Genomic DNA, 8,325 nt, shown 5'->3' on the forward strand with positions numbered 1-8,325 from the left:
TTGAGCACATGCTTGTCTTACAAGGAGCAAACACTCAGAAAGATGGAGTTTCTTTTTATTTATTTTTTATAGATTTTTTTTTAAAGATTTATGTATTTACTTGAGAGAAAGAGAACATGTGTGAGTGGGGGGAGGGGCAGAGGGAGAGAATCTCAAGCAGACTCCCCACTAGGAGCATAGCTTGGTCCCATGACCCCTAAGATCATGACCTGAGCCAAAACCAAGAGTCGGACACTTAACCAACTGAGCCACCCAGGTACCCCCAGAAAGATAGAGCTTCTAAAGTGTTTTGAGTTTTTCTTGTTCAAGTCGGCCTACATAGCCTCATCTTAGGGAGTCTTTCAACAAACTAGTTTACTCTTTTTTTTTTTTTTTTGTCCCACTAGGTTGACAGAAAATGCACAATTTCACCATTATATATTTTGAAGTTCTTGGAATAAAAAAATATATGCGAGTTAACACTGAATGTCTTTTATGTAAATATTTTTGAGCCAGTAATATGTACTGGTTGCTTCTAATAAGTTACTTAAAAAGCCATTCTTTTGTCTACTCAACCATGGAAAAATTGAATCAACAAAAAATGTATGATTTGCCAAACATTGTGTGTTTCTTTGCCCTCGTGGACTTTGTGGTCTCATAGGGCACATAGATACTAACATGCCATACAAATTAATGTAAAATTATACTCTACGATATGCCACAAGTAAAGGTCCATGGTGCTCTGAAACTGTATAATATGGAGACGAACCTAAAGCCATGGATGTCAAGGAAGGGTTATTATTAGGTTATCGTTTCATAATGCCTCACAGAAGCCTTCACTTAATTTTTATATTCTAAGCTGGATAATGGTACTGCTGTTCATTCAGTCACCTACACTTGAATTTCACAATCGTCATTGATCTAACCTTCTTCCTAGACTGCGACTACCTTCAATCAATCACTATAGCCTATCCTTCTGGGCAGTATCTCACACCTCTTAGTTTTTCTTTCCATTTCTAGTGTTGTTCCCCATAATCATTAACTATTGCCCCTTTGTTGGACTATTAGCACAATGGTCAGTTTTAATGGGCCTGCTTCTGCCCTTTCCACTCTTCTAATCCTTTCTAATCACTGAGGCCAGAGTGACCTTTATTAAATCACCTCAGTGTCTATCCTAGCAATCTGTCCCTAACTCGGTGATTTTGATGTGTAAAGTGGCTGAAAACCACTGTCCCAACACACCTTTTTAGCCCTATTTCCCTCTGCTTCCCTACACATACACAGGACTACAGCAATTTCTGCCTTTTCCGTTTCTTCGTATAGACTCTGCTTAGAATGGCCTCTCCTCCTCACTTGTCTGTTAATGACAATCCTTTTATTTAAAAAAAGATTGTATTTATTTATTTGAGAGAGAGAGACAGTGAGTGGGGTGAAGGGGCAGAGGGAGAGGGAGAAGCAGAATCCCTGCTGAGCAGGGAGCCCGACGCAGGACTCGATCCCAGGACCCTGGGATCATGACCTGAGCCGAAGGCAGACGCTTAACCAACTGAGCCACCAAGGCACCCCTACAATCCTTGTTTTTGAAGGTTTCATTCAAGAGCCACTTCCTCCATTGGGCTTTGGGACTTCTCCCAAGCTGGAATTGATTTCCCACTCTTCCTGAGAGCTCCAGGAACATTTTGTTTATAGCACTTATGTGTTCTATTAGAATGTCTTGTCTCCTTTAGTAGACCATAATCACATAAAGGTTTTTTCTTAGATAATTTATACCCACTGTACTGCTTAGTTTAGTTCTTTGGGCAAAGTAGGTGGCCTAAGATATATTGGTTGAGAAAATGAGACAAGTTTCACCATTCTGCAAAGAGTAAAATTGCCTGTGAATGTACTGCTATCAGGACATCTCCCCCTTAAATACAAATGTTCTTGAAGTCTCCATTGGCAATTTCTGCTTTCCATAAATATAAATTTAGCTATAGATACTCAATATATAGATATATGAACCCACATTGCTTCAATATACACTCTTTTCATGAATAGAAAATCTATATAATTTTTTGTCATTCACTCACTTTTACTTCACAGTCTGACTTTTAATCCACCCATTTTCAAATAGCAAAGGAGATGAAATGCCTTCTCGATGTCGTGCTGTGAATCACTGAGAAAATAGCTTCAGAGCGGGAACTTCACTGCACTTTTTCAAGTAGACTTTCCAAAGGTCACTTCTAAAGTTTGATTATCTTTAACTCGTTTTCATCCAGTGAATTCGTTTACATTGTGGACTAAAATTCAAAAAAGAAAAAAAAAAATGGTCCTGCTTTACAATTAGTGGAATGTTGCTTAAAACTTCAAAAATAGTCTGATTTACACAAAGACATAGGTCTCATTGGCTGGATGAAATCAAGTACCTTTTGACAAATAGGGCCCAAAGCCAATTAGTTTTCAAGAATAAGGGTAAAAGTGTCCCAGATTTACACAGAGATCACAGACTGTATCTATATTTCTGTAGATTTTTTATGTCTTAGAACTGATCAGGCATTTCATGTTTTGTAGGGTGAACATGAACGGACATGCAAATCTGCTTATCGTTCCAGAGTCTATAAAAAGTTTTACTAGCCTAGAAGAAGTTCTTCTTTTGAATTGAGAAAGATTTAAATAAAAATGAAAAATAGTCCTTATAACATTGAAGCTCTCTGCATTGAAGTTCTCTGTCTAGTTTTTTTGTCTTTTCCTCAGATTACCAATAGTCTTTGTCATGAAGGCTACATCCCTTTAGGGATTGTGAAATGGGTTGCATGTCTCTTCTGGAACCCTCTTTCTGTCTCCCCTCCTTGGTCTCTTTGTCTTCCTGCTGTTGTCTGACATACAAGGCCCTCTACTACGATAATCTTTTCCTTTCCTGCCCAGATTTAAACCACTTTCCCATGTCAAAATTTACCCCATTTCTTCAGGAGTCATGCAGGTAAGTGCTTCTCAAACTTTAATGTGCATGTGACTCACTGGTATTTTATTAAAATGCATATTCTCATTCAGTAGGACTCGGTTGGAGCTCACGATTCTACATTTCTAACCAACTCCTTAACGATACTCACATCTGCTAGTTTGGGGACAGCACTTTGAATACCAGGGTTTTAGGTGACAGAAAAAAATTTCTATCAACTTCACTTTTATCATCTAATAATGGCTTCAAAAGCTTTACTCTGTTCAGAAAAATGTACGTTGTTAAATAAACCTTTAATAATTCACATGTAAATATGATATGGAATTTTTAAATACTACAGTAATATCCATGGGAGAAATGTTCAGAGGACAATCATCACTGAATGTCTCAAATCATGCAACAGAGTAGACAGATGCCTTGCTTAGAAAAACAACAAGGCCTACTAATTAGAGGACTCGGAAGCAGATATTAATTCCCCCACTTTGTGGATGAGGAAACTGAGTTCTAGTGATATTAACTGGTCTGAGGTCATGAAGATTGTAGTTGAAACAGAGAGGCTTTGAACACCGATTTTCTGACTGGAAAAATCTTTGCTCTTTCTACAATGTAACCCCACCTACCCAATAGCTAAAGAAATTTATCAGAGTCGTAGGCTGAAAAATCCTTCAGGGGATTTTAAGATTCTAAAAATTTAACTATCAGGTAGGTACGACAGGATTCTGGGGGGAGAGAAAACAACATTTGTTAATTCATTTTGTAATAATACACACACACACACACACATAATATTACTAAAAGCAAAAAAGTAAAACTTTGTATTCAAATAAATTTCTAAACTTTATATGCGGTGAAGTTGATTCAAAAAAGGCAGCAAGGAACATTCAAAACTCATAGCTGAATTTAAGTAAATAACCTGCTAAATGTAGTTGTTACTATTTTTAGAATTGTATGGACTTTTGTCCAACATTTTATTTCACCAGATTTTCTTATCAATTTGTAGCCTTCCATTATTTATTTATTTAAAGCTTGCCTCCTCTTCTCTGAGTGAAATTTTAATATACTCTCTCCTGAATTCTTACAATGTAATTTGGAATGAAATTCAAGGAACAATAATAGCAGTAGGATTCCAAGTCCAATGTACTACAGGCTGACCTTTAAAATAGAGTTCAGAATAATGATCCCCATTATCAGCTTTAGGGTTGAAAGAGACCAAGAAATAAATAAGATATAATGGAAAGGAAAAAAAAAGTCTAGTTCATTTTATGGTGCCATTCCCATTTCTCTGTATTCAGTCAGCCACGGCTATTTCTTACAGCTGACTAAATAAAGCAAAACATAAGAACTAGCATCTTAAAACATATATAAAATTCAGTAATAATCATAGGCAGGAATATTCTTTAAATTGAAATGACTGCAATTTTATCAACATAGTTTTTCTCCAAAGTCAAAAATACCCATATTTTAAACCACTTTTCACATTCAGTCTGTCCTCCAATAGTTACAGGGCTCCATTAACGGGGAGACGAGGGGACAACATTTCCTTTCAAACTTATTATGTGACTTGGGTCAATGGTTCCACCATATCTTTATTGCATCCAGCTTATCGTCTCCTCTCCAGGGCAGGCTGTCATGCAAAAAATATTGAACTATGTCCAACGTGTAGAGAAGTTAACATGTCTAAAGCATGATCTGATACTTTGCAGAGATGATGCATTCCAAACCATAAAAAAGGTGGGCTCACCGTCGTCCTAGTACCTAACTAGAGATTGCGTGGGGACAGTTTCAGTTCCAACTCAGGCATAATTCATGATCTTTTGATGAGCTAATCATCCATAATGGGTCTGTTTTCTCTTCCGGCCATGACTTATCCTGGTCATCCTGGCCAGTTTCTCACTGCATTTGCTTGCTCCTTTGATTTCTCTAATTTGCAAGTGTGCCTGGTAATGCCCCGCCAATAATTTTAGATCTCCCAGCCACTGAGTGGAGATGAACAACCTCAGCAATCACCAGGCATAATTTTAACTCCGTGAGGTCCACACAGGGAAAATCAATGATCTAAACTCAAGAAATGATACAAAGCAAACCATAGGTTATTTCAATCAGACAAAGATACACATGCTATGTGACCTTTGTTCATTATACCAACGTGATACGATGAGTGTAGTCAAACATGCCCTATACTAGTCTGAAAATAAGATCCCTAAATGCCATAAAGTTTAGTTGTAGTATTTGTAGTTAAGCATACAATTGTCTGTTCTCATGTTTGAGATTGAGTCAGAAAGGGCTCTTTTTTTTCTGTGAGAATGGTAAAACGAACACATCTCCTAGTAAATGATCATGAAGGCAAGTAGAAAAGCCTACCAAACATACTCTCATACTGTTGCATGGAATCAGTGTTATTTGAAATACATTAGAACAGTGGCCTCTTAAACTATACAAAGTAATGTATATAGTAGTTTTATCAATGTAGCAAACTGACCTAACGCCAAACTCTGCTCTAAGGACATATAAATACTGAATAAAATGTAGCTATTTTTTTCAAGATTTTTATTTATCTATTTGAGAGAGAGAGCACAAGCAGGAGAGAGGAGCAGAGGGAGAGGGAGAAGCAGGCTCCCCACTGAGCAGGGAGCAGGCTCCCCACTGAGCAGGCTCCCCACTGAGCAGGGAGCAAGCAAATGCAGTGAGAAACTGGCCAGGATGACCAGGATAAGTCATGGCCGGAAGAGAACCCAGGACCCTGGGATCATGACCTGAGCTGAAGCTAGACGCTTAACCGACTGAGCTACCCAGGCGCCCCATAGCTATTTTAATAATCATAATGAATCCTGAAAGAAAAACTCCCAGCTGACAGAAGTCTAAAAAGAACTCAAGCTCTCGCCTCCTCCCTCTTCAACAGACAGCCCCATTTTCTGGTGCAGTGTCAGCCATGTCCCTGAGACACCATGGTGAAAGTCAGAGAAAACAGATGTGGCCGTATTGGGCTTTTAACTCTGATAAAATAGATATTGTCACCATCAATGTCCTCTTCATTGACCTCAACTACATGGTCTACATGTTCCAGTATGATTCTACCCACAGCAAATTCAATGGCACAGTCAAGGCTGAGAACAGGAAACTTGTCATCAATGGAAAGCCCATCTCCATCTTCCAGGAGTGGGATCCCACTAACATCAAATGGGGTGATGCTGGTGGACTCCACAACCGGGGTCTTCACCACCATGGAGAAGACTGGGGTTCACTTTAAGAGTGGGGTAAAGATGGTCATCATCTCTGCCTCTTCTGCTGATGCCCCCTATGTTTGTGAGGGACATGAACCATGAGAAGTATGGCAACTCCCTCAAGATGGTCAGCAATGCCTCCTGCACCACCAACCGCTTGGCCCCTCTGACCAAGGTCATCCATGACAACTTTAGCATCGTGGGCCACAGCCCATGCCATCACTGCCATACCGAAGACCGTGGATGGCCCCTCTGGGAAGCTGTGGCATGATATCTGAGGGGCTGCCCAGGACATCATCCTGACTTCTACTGGTGCCACCAAGCCTGCAGGCAAGGTCTTGGCTGAGCTGAACGGGAAGCTCACTGGCATGGTCTTCCATGTCCCCACCCCCAATGTGTCAGTCGTGGATCAGACCTGCTGCCTGGACAAAGCTGCCAAATAGAATAACATCAAGAAGGTGGTGAAGCAGGCATTGGAGGGCCCTCTCACAGGCATCCTGGGCCACACTGAAGACCAGGGAGTCTCCTGTGACTGTAACAGTGACACCCACTCTTCCACGGTCAATGCTGGGCCAGTCATTGCCTTCAGCGACCACTTTTTCAAGCTCATTTCCTTGTATGAAAATGAATTTGGCTACAGCAACCAGGTGGTGGACCTTATTGTCTACATGGCCTCCGAGGAGTAAGAGCCCCCTGGGTCACCAGCTGCAGCAAGAGCAAGAGGAAGAGATGGGCTTTCAGCTGCCAGGGAGTCCTTGCCTCAACTCATCCCCCAACATATACTGAGAATCTCCCGACCTTTACACGGTTTGCATCCCAGACTTCCTGAAGAAGGAGAGGGACCTGGGGAGCCCTACCATCAACAAAGCATACTGTGTCCAGCCAAAAAAAAAAAAAGTCAAAACCAGAGTGATAAGTAAATTAACTAGTATTATGGTGGTGTAAGGGCTCTCTGAATGACATATCTAACAAACATTCCAAAAGAAGAAGATAGGAAGTAGGGAGAAGCAGTAGTGAAAAGAGGGGAGAATTTAAGGAAGACATGAATAATCAGATCGAAAGAGCAAAGCTCCAACGGAGATAAATCAAACTAAAGTGACATGTGGAAACAAGGTAGGAAACCTGTAGAATAGCAAATGCAAAAGAAAAGATTACAAATAATCTGAGGAAGGATATATTCCCCCAATAAAATGGCAATCATATGGACAATAGATCTTGTATCAACAACACAGGCCAGAGACAGTGGACATCTATCATCCAACAGCTGAGGGAAAATAACTGCCTGCCTAGGGCCGCTAAATATTCAAGAGTGAATGTGAAAAAAGACATTTCAGACAAACACTGAATGAGTTTACCACTCACGAATGCTTAGTGAAAGCGTGACTAAAGATTATCCTAAAATGAGAAAATGTCTGAACCTTGAACAAAGTAATGGAAATGCAAAAGGGCAGTGGTGAACAAAGAAGTGGGCACAAATGTGAGGAAAGCTAATGAGGCATCACTTGTAAAACATATACTATGAGGAACACTTTGGGCAAGTTTAAAAACAAGCTGGGACCTCCACTTCCGGGAAGATGGAGATGGATTTTCCCTATTCCTCCTGCTAAGTACAACTGAAAATGCTGGACATTATATATAAAACAAACATATAAAGACCCTGGAAAGTGGAAAAGAAAGCAAGTCAGTTATGGACTTTTGGGACCAAGGAATGGTACACTGGTGAGCTCTCAGACAGAAAGATAGATACATGATAGAGAGACATAGAAATGGATATATCTCCATCCCATGAATATCAATAGGAGCAGACAAAAAAGCTTCAGTGAGACTTGTCTCCAGCCAAAGAACCAGGAACGGGAGACCTTAATAAGACAAAAATCTTTTAGACAACAACCAGTCTACTGCACTCAGACACCACAGAGAAACTGTAACCTGACTCCCACCCATGAAAGCAAAGGCCAAAGGGGGAACCTAGACACCCACTCTCACAAAGCTGTAACAAGGTTCTCCAACACCAACGATTAGGTGGTTCAGAGAAAGCCATATTAAAAGCAGGGACTTTTATCCCCCCTGCCTGGTAACAAATCCCACCCTCATGGTACCTTATGGGGAGCCTGAGCTTATGCCCCACCCACCATCAATGAGGCATTGTGCTCCCTCCCTGGTGGAGAGTCAGGACTTTTACAATTT

The 8,325-nt window shown here is 40.4% G+C and overlaps 1 pseudogene; it reads left to right on the forward strand.

Annotated features, from left to right (window-relative positions):
- Positions 1 to 5,846: 5,846 nt before the first annotated feature.
- On the forward strand, positions 5,847 to 6,824 carry LOC114196965 (glyceraldehyde-3-phosphate dehydrogenase pseudogene; annotated as a pseudogene).
- The last annotated feature ends 1,501 nt before the right edge of the window (positions 6,825 to 8,325 follow it).

This window comes from Eumetopias jubatus, unplaced genomic scaffold (assembly GCF_037043125.1).
Source record: "Eumetopias jubatus isolate StellerSeaLion01/CBP00866 unplaced genomic scaffold, mEumJub1_p1.0 scaffold_11, whole genome shotgun sequence".
Taxonomy (NCBI): domain Eukaryota; kingdom Metazoa; phylum Chordata; class Mammalia; order Carnivora; family Otariidae; genus Eumetopias; species Eumetopias jubatus.